We start from the raw sequence: 17,019 nt of genomic DNA, 5'->3' as shown, positions 1-17,019 counted from the left end.
ATTTCTCCCAGATTTATAGGCAGAAAGGCTAGGCTGTATCTTTTGCTTGACATTCTAGCTGTATGTGATCAGGGGCGTGATTTGTGCATTTATATTTCTACCTTGGCAGACTTCTTCCCTTTTAAATGGAGCTGGTCTAAAAGAGAGATGCAGAGTTAATTGCAGGCTAAGTGCGCTGCTACTCACTTATTCGTTGCTGACCTCTCATGCCATTTTCAAAGAGGCAACTGCAGAGCATTTCCCTGGGACTGACTAACCCAAGGCTTTCTCCCACAAAGGCATGACCTATATCAATCACTGGAAGCATGTCCGCAAGAACAAACATCCATGTCACTTGACAGCTTAATATTTTGAGCAAACAGTAGGTGCCTGCCTTTTACACAACATTTACTGGTTTATCAGGGAGTTGTACTCAATTTCCCTTGACATTATTTATGGTGAGGAAGAGACTTTATGCTCCAGCCTTCAGAACACAACACAGATCTGTCCTTCAGCAAAAAGATCCCTGCTTGTACATTGTTATGTGGTAGGTATAGGAAGATGGTTTCATTCATTTAATTCCTTTTGATTATGTGCCATCAAGTCATTGTCAACTCTTAGCAACCACATAGACAGATTTTTTCCATGATGATCTGTCCCTAACTTGGTCCATCAGGTCTTCCAATGGTGCACCCATTGCCACCATAACTGTGTCCCCCCACCTTGCTGCTGGTCATTCTCTTCTCTTCTTTCTTTCCACCTTTCCCAGCATTAGAGCCTTCTCCAGAGAGCCAGGTCTTCACATAATCTGTCCAAACTAGGATAATTTGATCCTGGCCATTTGTGCCTCAAGTGAGAACTCTGAGTTGATGAAGATTTCTTTAGCCTGATTTAAAAGTATTCCAGATGCCTGCTCTCCTGGGAGTCTATTGATCTTTTTACTTTCAACCACTGCCTTGGGATGGCAGGAAAGGCAGTATCAGAAGGATGAAAGGAAGGGGAAGTTTATTTTAGGATATCTATGAAAAGTCTCCTTTTACACTGAATCCCAGGAATAGTGTCACAGAAAGTTTTGCCTGAAGCAGAGAGAAATAGTATTGATTTTGCCATTTCCTTTTTGTTTATATAAGCCACTGTGTCATCGGTGGCCAGCAAATTAGCAATCTTTGGGCACTTCCACATGTCACTGCTTCCACTCCCTCAGTAGTTTGGAGACCAAATCCTTGACCAAGATCAAGGAAGAAAAAATCACTGCCCTATCCTGAGTTGCCACATAGTTCTAGAACAAAACTCATCCCCATTCCATACAAAAGGGAAAAGAAAAAAAATATGCATGGATCTCCTCAGCTATGTCCTTACTTCAGGATGTGTGCATTTGTCTGGCTGTACACACACACTTGCAATCTGACTGGTTCCTAGTAGGGGTTGCTAAAAAGCTGTCAAGCCACTTTTCCCCTTGATGGACCTGCTAGGACCAGGAACTGGGAAGCAAGGAAAGAATTGTTGGATTGAAAGAATCTCAGGTGGTAAAGCATTCACTTGTTCTAAAGACTCAGGTTCTGTGAATTTGTGAAAAGCCTTTACTGTTTCAGCCTGAAAACATGATGGAGGAACACCTTTATTACTCCTCTGAGATCTGCGAGGTAATACAGGGCTTAAATTTTGACTCCTATCACTTTCCTGAGAAGCATCTGTCTCATCAGACAGATCTTCAGTTTGCTTTTCTGGTTTAATGTCCTCATCAGGCAAAAGATCACCATCAGCAAGTCCTTGCTGTTCTCTTGTGGTGGTCAGATCAACTGGAGAGCTAGAGTTTAATCTCCCCCAGTTTTGTTCAGCAAAAGAAGCGCTTTTGCTAATTATTAATTTCTCTCCCATTATGAACCTGTAGCTCCTTTGGCTTTGTTCATAGCCAACAAAGATGGCTTTCTTTCTTGTGGGGCCTCCTTTCCTTCTCTGCTGTTTTGGAATGTGAACCCAAGCAGTGCTACCAAACACTCTAAGATGGTTTACCTTTGGTTTCACACCATAAAACAAATGGAATGGAGTGTCCTGAATCACAGAGTTATACAATCTGTTTTGTACATAACAGGCAGTAGATATGGCCTCTCCCCAATACTTAAAAGATAAATGTGAATCTTTAAGCATGCATTCCATCGCATTTTGCAAGGTTCTGCCCTTTCTTTCAGCAACACCATTTTGCTGAGGGGTGTAAGGGTTAGAATTTGTTCTATCCCCTTTTCTGCTAGGAACCTTTTGAATTTGTGAGAAAGGTACTCTCCTCCTCTATCACATTGGAGTGCAGATACAGGCCTAGGGAATTTTCCATTTGCCCATGTCACAAAACCTTTAAATTTCTCAAATGCCTCATCTTTATGTTTTAAGATGTAGATAAATGTGTATCTTGAGAAATCATCAATGATGGTCATTGCATACCTTGCTTGTCCAAGACTTGGAGCAAAAGGACCAATAATGTCAGAGTGTACAATTTCCAAAGGTCTAGTTGTAACTCTGTCACTGTGCTTACTCACAGGAGCTTTTAGTGTTTTGCATTCTTTGCAAACTACACAACCTAAGTATTTATCACAGGGTTTTATCTTTAGGTCAGCACACAGCTGTGGCATTTGTGCTATATACTTGAAATTAGCATGACCAAATCTCCCGTGCATCAGGTGTACACATTGGTCATGATATGGAGTGTTGCCAACTGCAGCCTTGCAGCTTGGCTTCCTTGCATTTTGCACAATGTACAAGGAGTCTTTTAATATACCAGTAGCACACAATTTTCCATTTTTACATATCTCACAACCATTTTTCTTAAATGTTATGACATACCCTGTTGCAGCCAATTGTGCCACAGATAAAAGGTTTGATTGTAAATTTGGCACATACAACACACCTTTTACAGTTTCTCCCAAGCAGGATAAATACAAGTCACCTTGCCCCATAATTTTGGTCACAGACCCATCAGCCAAAGATACACTTTGCCTTTCAGTTTTAGACAGTGACACAAAAGAGCTTTTACAATTACATAAATGACAATTGGCCCCAGAATCTAACACCCATACATCAGAATTACCCTTCTCAGGAACCTGTGCAATTTGGCTTGTCTGAAGAGCCTTCTTCTGTGTTGCCCTTGTGTTCTTCTTCTCTGTCTTTCTACTCTTGGGTCTCAAGGCACAGCTGAACCACAGGTGAAGCATCGCTGGCTGGCTAGTGCTGTGGCCTCAGCTTCCTTTCCCTTCTTTTCCCTTGTTTTCTGGTATTGCAGCTTTCCAGAAGAGATGGGGGGGGGATCTTTCCTTTCTCTTCTCCCATTCAGCAAGTAAGCGCTGTGTAACATACGATGGGGTGAGGTCTGCTTCAGGCATAGCCTCCAGGGTACAAATCAGCGTGTCCCACGTTGCATTTAGTGAGGACAGGAGGATATAGGATCTTGTGAGAGGTGTAAATTCCATTCCTCTCTCCTGCAACTCAACAAACAGCTGCTGAATATAATGCAGGTGCTCAGGAAGGCTATCTCCTTCTGCAAGGTAGGCTTTGTACAGCTTTTTTGTCAGGGTAACTTTACTCCCTGCTGTTGCCTTTACATACAAGTCTCTCAAAGCGTCCCAAAGTTGCTTTGCAGACTGCATGCCTCGCACGTGGACTAGCTGATTGTCCTCAACTCCCAGGATAATGGTGGCTCTAGCCCGCTCATCCTTTCTCAGCCATTCAGCACTGGGATTTTGGGGGGTTTGCTCACCAATTGGCAGCCAAAGATTCTCTCTGCGAAGATACATCTCCATCTTCAGGGCCCAATTCAAATAGTTGGTCTCTGATAGGCACTCCAGGCATCGCTGAGGGCTGGGAGGTAGCCATGGCTTCTTCCTTCTTTTGCAAGTCACCTCAGCTGGCTTCTTTGACCTGTAGACCGGCAGTTGCTGGAAAATCTCCAGGCGGCTCCAAAGAAAATCTTCACAGGTCTTTGCTACCTGCCTTTAAATTGTGCATGAGGTGTGGAGCTGATCTCTCTTTTCTCTCTGGGTTTTACTGGGCTTACTGGCCTGTTTACTGGGCCCATAACCTGTTGGCAGATTGCTGGGAAAGCCTTTGGCCCAAGAGAGATCAGAAAAGTCACACACACCAGGCATTTCTATAAAAATAATGTATTTACAGAAAGCAAAACATATTTAAAGGACTTGCCTCTCAGTGAGAGCAGCCTGACTTTCTACATGTCTGCACAGAGAGGAAACAGAAACTGAAGGAAGTCCAAGGAAGTTCCTTCCCCCCAGGTGATGCAACCATTTAACAGGTGAAAAGGAGACAAGTAAATTCAACCTCTTCACCCGGCCAAAATGATTAGTTACCGTAGCAACCTTAATCTGTAGTAGGAAACATTAACAAGAATTCTTATAATTGGGGAAACAGACCACTCACAAATTCTTACCACTACTTGTACCATCAGTTCAAATCCCTGAAGCTGAGCCAGAAACAAATTGGCTCCACTCTCAAACACAGCCAATATCTTGGGATCACAGAGAAGCAGAGCTGCTTTCAACTTGGGGCAGACTTCTTTGGTAGAAGTCCTCTTCCTTCTGAAAAATGCTAACTGCTTAAAGATAATATTTGGAACTGGGTATTAATTATATATATAGATCTCCATTATTTCTATTCCATACAGTCCTTATTATGAAAAACCCATAGTCATTACTTCATCTTTTTCAGTCTCTAACAAGTAATCCACAAATGGTTGCCAAGATTCCATAAAGCTAACAGTATTTTTGTCCATTATCAAATCCGTTAATTTAGCCATTTGGGCTAAGTCCAATAATTTAATGATCCAATCTTCTATTGATGGTATTCGTGGATCTTTCCAACACTGAGCATACAGCATTCTGGCAGCCGTGATCATGTATAGGAGCAGGTTTCCATGATTTTTCTCCAATTCTTCATCCATAATGCCTAATAGGAACCGTTCTAGTTTCTTTGTTATCCTGATTTTTAATATTTTCTGAATTACAGTATAAATCTGATTCCAAACTTTTTCATTTTTCCACAAGTCCACCAGAGATGGTAATATGTTCCCACCCCGAGAGCATTTGCAGCACAGATTTGATACATTTTTGAATATTTTGGACAGTTTATCGGGTGTTAAATACCAACGGAACATCATTTTATAGAAGTTTTCTTTTAAATTATAACTTAACATAAATTTTAATCCTTTTGACCACATTTTTTCCCATTGATTCAACTTGATATTGTACCCAAAATTTCTAGCCCACTTTACCATGCATTCCTTAACTTGTTCATCTTCCTGATTCATTTGTAGTAATAACTTATACATTTTAGTTATCGTATGTTGATTATTTATGCATAGTTGTTTCTCCAGAATTGATACTTCATTTATGAATCCAGAGTTCTTTTTGTCTAGGTTAAAGTGTTCAAACAATTGCCTATAGCTAAACCAATGGCACACATATCCTCTGTCTCCAGTTTTTCTCTTATCTTCTGTACTGGTTTTCCCTCCTGGAAAATTACTAGGTCTTTATACCTAAGCCATTTTCTTCTCCCCCACTTCCTCGCCTTGCAAATGCCTCTTGAAGAGATAACCACATTGGAACATCAGGTAACAATCTTAATTTGCATTTATCCCAGACCCTTAATAAGGTTTTTCTAATATAATTATTTTTAAATGCCTTATTTATCTTAGCTTTATCATACCATAGGTATGCATGCTATCCGAATCTTAGCTCATGCCCCTCCAATTGTAACATTTTTTTTTATTTTTTAGCATTATTCAGTCTTTAATCCAGATGAAACAGCATGCCTCAAAATATAATTTTAGGTCTGGTAACCCTAAACCTCCTGTAGAAGACATATCCAAAATATGTCAACTTTCTTCACAAGGATGTTTTCAGCACAAAAAGACAAGTGCTGCCCAAGGCCTAGATTATATGCATAATTCAAGATCAGCTTTCGACAATATTCAATCAGTCTCATCTGAAGCACTTCTTAAAATACAAATTTTTGAATGTAATTACTAAAGCTTTATAGTAACTCTTCTTTATAAACCCTACCAGTTAATTCCTCTTAAGAAAGCAGATATTTATGTGTCTAGGTAGCTGAACATATTATTTTTATAGCTTAGGTCCAAAATCAATGAAGTATGGTGAGAAATGAGGGACGTGGTGGCGCTGCGGGTTAAACCGCTGAGCTGCTGAGCTTGCCGATTGGAAGGTCAGCAGTTCGAATCCGTGTGACGGGGTGAGCTCCCGTTGCTAGTCCCAGCTCCTGCCAACCTAGCAGTTCGAAAACATGCAAATGTGAGTCGATTAATAGGTACCGCTTCGGCAGGCAGGTAACAGCGTTCCGTGTAGTCATGCCGGCCACATGACCACGGAAGTGTTTACGGACAAATGCCGGCTCTTCGGCTTTGAAACGGAGATGAGCACTGCCCCCTAGAGTCGGACACGACTGGACTTAATGTCAAGGAAAACGTTTACCTTTACTATGGTGAGAAATACCTAATTTGTGTAAAAAAAAGTCAAAGAATTTTGGGTACAAATACATACCCTAATTCAGAAGATTTTAAAGACTAATGTACAATTGAAATCAGAGGCATTTCTTTTGGAATTAATGGACAGGCAGCTAGAAAAAAGCCATGGAACTTTGTTTTTATATATGACAACTGCAGTGGGATTATTATACGCTCAAAAGTGGAAAGTTTTCATACTACCCAGAGTAGAGGAATGGTTGGTGAAGATGATGGAACTTGCAGAGATGGCGAAATTGACTTCCCTGATTAGAGAAAAAACAGTATCTACATTTATGGCTGACTAGAAACCCGTTCTAGAGTTTTTGCATGAAACAGAAAAAAATGCACTTATAACTTGTGGTTTTGTTAATAAGGAAAAACATTAGATAAGAGGAAAAAGTGAGGGGTTTTTTTTTTTTGGTAATCAGAGTAAGAGATAACTTGTAATCATACTTTTATTTGCTGCAGAGGAAATTGGAAGCTTATTTCTATTTTTTTTAACTTTCTGCACTTTTGTCTTTTTCTTTTTCCCTCTCTTTTTCTTTCTCTGTTTTCTTTATTCTGTATTAGTTTTTGCTAGTTTTTATTTTCTCTATAAAACTTTTAATAAAACATAAAAAATACCTAATCTAAAAAATGAATTGGGAGTAGTAAGGGTGGAACTTTTACTGTGGGAAAAGAGAACCGCAATATATGACAGCGCAACACAAACATTAACCTGTACAATCCTTACTTAAAGTGGTATAGAGAACTGCCACCTTTTCTGTCCTTTGAAGATATTACAATTCAACCATTTAACCTTATTATTCCCTAGAGCAGCCTTTCTCAACCTTTTGACCCTGGAGGAACCCTTGAAATGGTTTTCAGGCCTCAGGGAGCCCCTGCACATCCAGGCTCAAATATAGGCCAGAAGTTACAAAATTATTATATTGGTTTCATGGGTAGGCCTGTATAGATGCATTAACAGTGTTCTTAAACTGGAAACAGAGAATGAAACATCTCTTGAATGTGAAGTTGCCCGAATTTGAAATAAATTTTAAAATAAATTGTGACCTCGCATGGAACCCATGGGTTTCGCGGAACCCTGGCTGAGAAACCCTGCCCTAAAGTGTGGATTTGCCCTCCGAGCACTTCTACTTCCTAGATGTCCATCTTCCAATTCCTGACCACGCAGTTTAAGACCAACCTGTAGGTGTCCACTTCTGCTGACCTTGAAACTCAGAGAACGTGTACACCATTACTATGAGCCAATCAGTGTATAATTGCTGTCCCTCCAGAGGACCGATAACATCATCTAATCAGTGGCCCACAACCTGAGCCACCACTGCCCATGGAGTAACAAAAATCCCATCATTCCCACTCTACACACAAAAAATAAACAAATTGCTCCTCCTGCAGCATTTCTCTAGGGCCTTCCAGTCCTACAAGAGTTTCCTGGCTTCTTTGCTACTTATTTTATTTACTTACTTACTTACTTACTTACTTACTTACTTACTTACTTACTTACTTGGTTTATAGGCTGCCCCAGTCTACTACAGCTCTGGGCAGTTTACAAAATGCAACAACAGCAACAAATCCACAGTAAAAACAGAATACAGAATCAAAAAGAAAAGCCAGAAAAACATCAACACTCATTTAAAAGACCAGAATATCACACAAGGGGTTCATTGTTCATTTTGATCCAGGTTTGAAGGGCTCATTGAAATAGGGCCTGGGTGAGGACCATATGAATCTTGGGGGGATTGGCATTCTAGAGGTCGGCATCATGATATAGAAGGCCACTTCCTGAGTCCTACTAGGTGACCTTGTTTAATCAGTGGGATCTGTCAGACTGTGTGGATGACACTATGGGGGAGCAGGTGGTCCCTCAGATAACCAGCTCCTATGCCCAAAACAGCTTTACAGGAGATAATCCATACCCTGAACTGCATTCAGAAGCCTACTGGCAAGCGGTACAATAGGAGCAGAAGTGTTCCATAAACATGCTTTGACCTGCCCCTAACTGCCTGAAGCACCACATTCTGGACTGGCTGCAGCTTCCAAGTGGTCTTCGAAGGCAGTCCACACACAGCATGTTGCGATAGTCCAATCACAAGGTGACCAAAGCATTCTTCTATGGCATTTAAAAGCCTCTGTGAACTCTGAAGGTATGTTAGTGATCTTGCAAGCAGACTTTCCCAAAAGTCACAAGCATGATTACATGGCCCTATGGTGGCTGCTCTGCGGGAGGTGGAGCTAAGTTCTAACCAGTATGTACAGGAGGAGACTAGCTCTGAAACCAGATACTGAGCCTTTATAAGAGTCAGGAAGAGTTAGTAAACCTTGATACTGGGAGCTGTGGTGCAGCATCAGTTCCCACCAATGAGAGAATAGACCACCTACAAGGTCTGCACAGCTGGATCAGTTCAAAGGGAAATACAGGTTGGTAGTTTCAAAGAAACCAGAGCAGACTCAGAAATGGACTTAACTCACCAGAAAAGCAGTCAGGTCAGGAGTTGTCGCCAGGAGGGTGCAAAGCACTGAAGTGAAAGAGCCCCAGGACTGCTAAATTACCCGCAGCACTTACATCATTGTATCAGTTCAGTTGTCACAGCTTTTACCAAAAGCGTATGGGGGAATATTATTTAGAGATCAAGAAAAATCTTTCTTTATGATATTGAGCCCTTTCATACAACTACAGTGTCCAGGGTAAATTGAGGCTGGGGGTAGGGGGGATGTTAAATTCCTTCAGTTACATATTGCAGGTATGCTCTGAAGTCATATTCTCCCGAGAAAATGGCTTTCAGCTACAGATGAAAGTTATCTTTCATCTCCATACCATCCCCTCTGGGACCATTATAGGTCCAATATTCAGGAGTGAGGAAATGGTAAGTGTTAACTAGGGATTTTGTAAAACATTTTGAATTTGAACCATCGTGAATTCAAAACACCCCCTTTGGAGTTGGAAATACCCTATTTCAAGTGCAAAACAGGTTGCCTTAATCACGTGGGAAATGTTTGGAGTTCGAATCGTTTCCTACATGATCAAAACAGCCCATTTGGCATTCTAAATAGGACATTTTGAATCTGAGACAGTTCCAGTTCAAAACGCTTTGCTTTGCTCTAACATGAAGTATTCTTCCTCATAAAAGCTGACAGAACTGGGTCCCATTCCCTCTCCTCCAGCTTAACAGGACCAGTAAATCAGACATGCAAAGCAATATGGCGCCAAGGGCTCATGTATAGGTTTTAAAAAAAGACATGCTAGTTCAAGAGACTACAAGCAAAAGAAAAACAAGAAGAAATAAGTGAAACTATATAAATCCATGTTTGGGCCTGTCTTATGCAGCTCAGAAGAAAATATGCTTCCCACCATCCATGGCCTGTAACAGAGTGTTCATCTCCCCCACCCTCTCCTTCCTGAACGAGGCACCTTAGCAGAGGTGAGGAACAAGAACCAGAACCAGAACCAGCTCTGCACAAATTCTTGTGAGGAGCAACCCTCTTTGGTGGCCATTGACACATGTCACAACTCTTCCTATTGGAAATCCAGGTCCCAGGATGGAAACATTTGTCCCTGGAGGCCCATAAAGCCTCAGTGGCCAAGAGCACTATTTACCAGCTTTGGCTAATCCTTGTCACAGCAGTGGATACATGAATAGCCTCAGAACAGGGCTATCTATCCTACTGTACAAAGGACTCCCCCTGAGAGTAGTTCAGAGACTTCAACTATTGCAGAACCCTATGACTAGACTACTCCCTGGATTCCTTTACTATTCACATACTACACTTGGCAAATGGCTTTGCTATTTTGCAGCTTGACTCCCTTGCAAACCAGCCCATTCAGAAGGGCCAGGCAATCCAGGGCACCATCATAGCAGAGCAGGTTCCATGGAGAGCTAAAGGTTTGAGGCTGACAGCGATTCTGCAGAATTACAGTCCTGAGCATTCCGCTGGGAAGTTTAGACTTAGATAGGGATGAGACCTGGTTTCGGGTTTTTTGGGGGGGTACTCCTCTCCTTTTCCCTGTCAGTTAAAGAAAATCTACCAGGTGAAATTATAAATTGCAGTGATCATCCACCATTCCCACCACAGATATCTTGTTTTAATAGCACATTAATTGTATACAAATTAAGGGGTGGCAGAAAAACTACGGCTCTCAAAAGCCACTTTAGTGTAGTGGTTAAGGCCCCAGCTAGAAACCGGGAGACCGGGAGTTCTAGTCCCGCCTTGGACACGAAGCCATCTGGGTGACCTTGGGCCAGTCACTTTCCCTCAGCCCTGGGAAGCAGGCCATGGCAAACCACTTCCAAAAAACCTCACCAGGAAAACTGCAGGGACTTGTCCAGGCAGTTGTCAGGAGTCAACACTGACTCGAAGGCACCAAAAAGAGAAAAAAAGAAAAAGAAAAACTATGAGCCAGAATAGCAAAATGAAATGTCCCCCAAGGTTCCCACATCATCTAGATGCTCAAGGCACATGAGAAAAGAAGGAGGAAGGGCAGCCAAAGCCAGGAATTGACTGCCTTTCCCTGCTTCCCCAGGGGCTCCTTCTCTGGCCTTTATCTGGATCACTTAATGGCACCCTCAATGTGCTTAAGCTTGAAGGGTAATAAACCAAGTTGCTACCCTTAGTTGGTTATGATAAAAAATGTGACTGAGGCCTGGCATCCTAAATGGGGGGAGGTGGGAGAGGAGGGAAGGAAGGGACTTTGTGAGGGGCTTTATGAGCAATGGCCAGAGCGGCACCATAAGAAGATCCCACGTTCTCTGTCTTGCCCTTTTTTGCCATTATTGTTTTCTTCCTGGTTCGTCTTGTTTGTCAAGCCATGGCTTCTGTTTCTATTCTATTCAGATGCTGCTACTTTCTGGGCAGAGGAGGATCCATGCAGAGCAGAACTTACTCCCACTCTGCCTGGACAGGCTGGCTGTCCAGGGATAACTTGCCCAGGCAGAACAGGAGCGAGGTCTGATGATGCTGCCACAAAGCCAGATCTCTGTGAAACCACATTCCAGCCTTAGCAGGGTTCCAACTTTGGGTGCACAAGCCTCGAAGAATTTGCTGCTGCTTTCCCTGGACGACTCAGCAGCAAGGCTAGGGTTTGCTACAGCTGCCATTATAAAAAGTGAATATCATCCAAACTAAAAGTTGAACAGAAAATGAATGTGATTGTCTCAATCTCACCTCCCAGTTTCAGAAACTATGTAAAACACAGCAAGGTCATCCTTCCCATTAAAACATTTGCAGCTTTAAATATGGCGTTATTATTTCCAATGAAAATGTTTTATTATATAAAGTTGCAGGGTTCTTTGTTTTATCTGACATATAGATTAAAATTTAATTATTGAAAGTAAGCAATGTATTTGTTGCTTGCCTATTCCTTACCCCAATGAATTATTTAATTTCATTCACAGAAAGGTCACACAAATTCATTTGTCGTTTTAGGAAGTCACGGCACCACAAAGTTTGAAAAACCCTGCTCTAGGGAAGGCTTCTCCATCTTACAACTTCAGCCAGGCTGCTCATTGACCATGTTGCTTTGAGGTTATGGCGGCTGAAGTATAATGGAGCTGAGAGCATACATTTCGGAAAGATAACTGCAGGGGAACCAAAGCAAAAAACTGTAATTCCAAAGTCAAACATTCTTTTATTATTTCAGCAGGGAGCTGGAGAAGGCCTGATCCCTAAGCTTTAAAAAAACTGGCAACCCTGGGAAGCTTTCTCTTTGTATTTTCTGGTGGTCCCCTCCTTCTTTTTCTCTCATATTTCAGTGACAATGAGTGCAGTAAAAACTGAGTGGAATATCAATAAATGTTTCATCGGCCTGAAGCTGAAATCCATTCAGCTCCAGCTTTTTTTTTTAGATTGGATAGCATGCTGGGCCTGAAGAATGGAGGCATGGAGAAAGAGATGGAAACTGTTGGGAAGGGAACACGGGAAACAATTATCTTTTGCTGAAAATGTAATAAAGAAGCAGCTTTCTTGTAATACTGACAGGGCTGGCAACCCACATTTCACTTAATGTGGGGATGAAACTTAGAGAGTCAGAAATGTTCTGTGTATCATAGCATTTCAAATAACAGATATGCTTTTAAAAAAAAGCTGCAATGGTATTTTTATTTCATTGTCCAAGCCAGTCTTTATATAAAAAGAAGGAGTTGTAGCTAGGTAAAAATATATAGCCTTATGGATTTCTTCAAGAATTACATGCATTTTCTAATCTCATGACCTCGGGTGTGGGGACCAAAACTCCCAAACTACCTGTCAGCGCCAGGCAACCTTTTCTCATCTGGGAGTTGCCAAGTTATTGTCATGTAGGTAAGAGCTGCCTGCAGTTCCCGCAGCCCAGCCAGTCACCCTCTCTTGGCTGGGAGATCCTGACCAGGAGTTGAAGATGCCATCAGATCTCTCAGCTCAAAATAGAAAGTTCATGGACTGACAGAAGTCAGACTTCCTTGTATGACAAGAAACTTACAAGGAACACTGAACATTTGTGTATGGCTTAAATCAGGGTTTCTCAACCAGGGTTCCATGGAACCCTCAGGCTCCTCAAGAGGTCACTAGGGGTTCTCTGGGAGATCACAATTTATTTAAAAAATTATTTCAAATTTGCACAACTTCACATTAAAGAGGTAAGTTTCATTCTTTATTTTCATTTTAAGAACACTGTTAATGCATCTATACAGGCCTACCCATGAAACAAATAACAGTAATTTTGTAACTTCTGGCCTATATTTGAGCCTGAATGTGCAGGGGTTCCCCAAGGCCTGAAAAACATTTCAAGGGTTCCTCCAGGGTCAAAAAGTTGAGAAAGGCTATCTTAAATCATTAGCCAGGAAGGCAAATGCTCCTGAATTCTTTACCAGTTCTTATTCAGTTTGATGAAAGATCATTTGCTTCCCATTTTTCTTTCAAAAATGATGATTTCAGATAAATTTGCATGTGGGGGATGAGTGTATGGTGTATCTGCCCTTACTGTACAAGGTAGCCAAGGAATGTATGTGAATGTTCTGTCTTCATTACAGGTAGTCCTTGTTTAGCAACTGCCTCATTTAGTGACTGTTCACAGTTACAATGGTGATGAAAAAGTAACTTTACGACCAGTCCTTGCATTTATGACCTTCACAGGTCTGTAAAGCAAAGGAAAGCTCAAGTAAGATTTTAAGCACAGTTGTGTTTTCACTTACCAACCACTTCACTGAATGACTGAGTTACTGGTCCCTATTTTGTTCACTAAATGAGGACTACCTGTATACAATCATCTCACCAGTTTCCTTGGCTCTCCAGCCTTTGGTTAAATCTCCAAAGAAAGGCAGCAGGAGGAGCAACGTCTCTGGGCCCTTTTCAGTAGCAGTGTTATTATGCTCCCTGTTAAGGGTTAAGGGTGAATGAAACTTGTCCTTGAGAAATGGTTGGAAAATCCCTCCCCCTGCCCCTATAAAAATTGGGAGAAATCATACAGCCATTTTCCCAACCCGCAAATTCAGCAGACAACATTGAAAGATATCCATGCCCAGGTCTAGTTTTAAGATCAGTTGTTTTTTGTTGTTGTTGTTGAAAAGATTATGATGATTACTGCAGCATGAATATTTCTAATCCGAGGCCAGTAATGGAAATCAAAATAGCACCATGACCATGAAAATTTTTCTTTCCTGCTGATTAAATATTTGCCAAAATGTATCGTGACCCAGCATCTTGCATTTACAGTGCAATTCAGAAACAAGCCAAGAAGAATGTCCTCCTCCTCCTCCTCCTTCCTCCTCCTCCTCCTTTCTTCCTCTTCCTCTTCTTCTCCTCCTCCTCCTCTTCTTCTCCTCCTCCTCCTTCTCTTCCTCCTTTCTTCCTCTTCCTCTTCCTCCTCTCTTCTCCTCCTCCTCCTCCTTTCTTCCTCTTCCTCTTCCTCTTCCTTCCTCCTTCTCCCCCTCCCCTCCTCCCCCCCCCTCCTCCTCCTCCTCCTCCTCCTCCTCCTTCTTCTTCTTCTTCTTCTTCTTCTTCTTCTTCTTCTTCTCTGTGAATGAAGGTAAATATTCTTGGAACACACTCCCCCTCCCTGCTCCCCACCCTGGTTTCTGAAATGTGCTGCGTTTTAAGCAGCAGGACAAACAAGGAAGGCAAAGAAGATAATGGAGGAGCCATAATCAAAGCTGTGATCAAGCTGGATGGTTTTCATCCAGAACCCATTGATCTCCAAAAGCATTAGAGGTCTTCAAGTCCATTTTCATCCCTCTGAGTCATCTTCATTAAATTCAAAGGATCCCAGAACATCTGTGGAACTGTAAATTGAATTTTAACACTCAGATGAACAGCAACCGAATGCAGTCACCCATATCTGATATGAAACTGTGTGTGTGCATGCGCACGCGCGTGCAAAGAGAGAGGTTGATAGTGGGGACAGACTGCTTAAACTGGAAACAAAAATCTGATTTTAGTTAAAAATGGCAGATTAATCACCATCAGGCCTACTATTTAATTTCCACCTCCTCAGTCACAGACCAACAGACCATCCTTTTGGCATTCACTGCCTATAATAAAAATCAAATTGCTACAGAAGTGATTAAATTTGCTCCACAAAGAATCAGGTTCCCTTTGGCCAAAGGGAAAATGCATGCCACGGACACATACAAAAAGTTGCTGTTCATTTCTGTTTGATTTTTTATGTGGAAAAGTCAAGTTTAATCTGTAAAGAGCTCAGAAATCCCTATACAGAGAGCCATGAATGAATATGAGCAGGTGCCGGGGCCTTTTTGCATTGCTGAGTTAAATTGCTCTCCATCAAATCTTGCATCAACAGAAAACTGTATCAGGATGAAGTTGGCTGTCCCTGTTGCTGATCCCTGCCCTCCCTCTGATCCTGGTCACCTGCTTCCCTCCAGCAGAGTGAAAAGGCCTAATAGACTTTACACACCTGAAGGTAGCATTTTCAGGGTGTCAGAATGAAAATTACTTTAGCACCAATACAGCTAAGGATGACTTTAGCCTGTCCATGGGGGTGGGGGAACCAAGATGAAGGTAACACCATGGGACATAGTAGAAGGCAGATCTTGCCAGATTTTATAGTAATTAGTGCAACTGCAGAATAGTCCTCAGTGTGATATAGTAGATACTGGGGGAGAGAGGGGGGGGGGAGAGGGGTTCCTTCACATCACTGTTGACTCCTGGCAACTGCCTAAACAAGTCCCTGCAGTTTGCTTGGCAAGATTTTTCAGAAGTGGTTTGCCCTTGTCTCTTTCCTAGGGCTGAAAGAGTGTGACTGGCCCAAGGTCACCCAGCTGGCTTCATGCCTAACTAGAACTCAAGGTTTCCCAGTTTCTAGCCTGGTGCCTTAACCACTACACCAAACTGGCTCTCAGCAGATACTGTACTAGAATAAAATTAGGACATCCAGGTTCAAATTCCCACTTGGCCAAGGAAAATATGCTAGACATCTTTGAGCCTGTCACCAAATCTCAGTATGACCAAACTCCTATTATTACTATCGGAAAAAAGGAAAATACATTAGATTATTTTGTCTCTTACCTGGAATACCTTATTTAAGTCTTGAAATGGGAGGGAGGGAGGGAGGGAGGGAGGGAAGGATAATTTTTTGACAGTTCTTTTCTTGACTCTTTAACCTCTCACTGATATAATAAATGATACATCACTATAGTATATATACTGCTAATTACAGTTACTAGAAATAATCTGAACATGGTGTAATTAGCAGTAGCATAACATGAAATTTTACTAAACGACAACGCTGATTGATCATTCCTATTTACCAGAACCTGCACAACTGCCATTCTTGTATGAAGTAGAACTGTATTACTTCATGAATACGCAAGATATAGATAACTGAAGAAGTCATCTGATATGAATCAAACTGATCCCCTACCTTCATTATCACTTATAGGAATCTGCCTTGTCGCATGTCAGGTTCTTGGTCCACCTAGTTCACAGTAACTTGCTAATGGCTGCCTTGCTTTTTCGGGAAGAGCCTGACACACCAGGCCCATACAGTTAATCACCTAGTCCCTTAGTCATACAATGAGCCTCTTCTCATCTGCTCCCATCCCACCACGGTGCTGGGGAATTCTCCAAGTTGACATTCCAAAACATGTGTGACCACAAGGATAAGACTGCTATGTAGACAGCTAAAATGGAAAAGAAAAAGAAAATACATCTTGCAAAGATAGCAAACTCTTGTACCATGGGTTCCATTTTGCATTGCAGAATCCTTAATTTGTTTCCTTTACTGTTATTTTAAGGAAGTGGTTTTGGATGCATAAGTTGAGATGATTGTCTACTCAGAGGATTAGATTTAAATTAACTTTCCATTCCCTTCTCTCACATCAGTGAGTAGCAGCGTACCAAATGAATGTCCGCATTCCTTCTCTTTGGTGAAGGATGAAAGTCTTGTCATTTTAAATGTAACCATCTCAGCTTGTTGGTTTGCAGCAGACTGTTAGTATATAAGCTGTGCATGAGTTATTTAATATTTATGAAAGAATGACTAGGTATAGTTAAATTCATTAATAAGTTATTTTGAAATATTTTGCCAACTACAT

Source organism: Candoia aspera, chromosome 1, assembly GCF_035149785.1.
Source record: "Candoia aspera isolate rCanAsp1 chromosome 1, rCanAsp1.hap2, whole genome shotgun sequence".
NCBI lineage: Eukaryota > Metazoa > Chordata > Lepidosauria > Squamata > Boidae > Candoia > Candoia aspera.
This window is presented reverse-complemented; position numbering follows the sequence as displayed.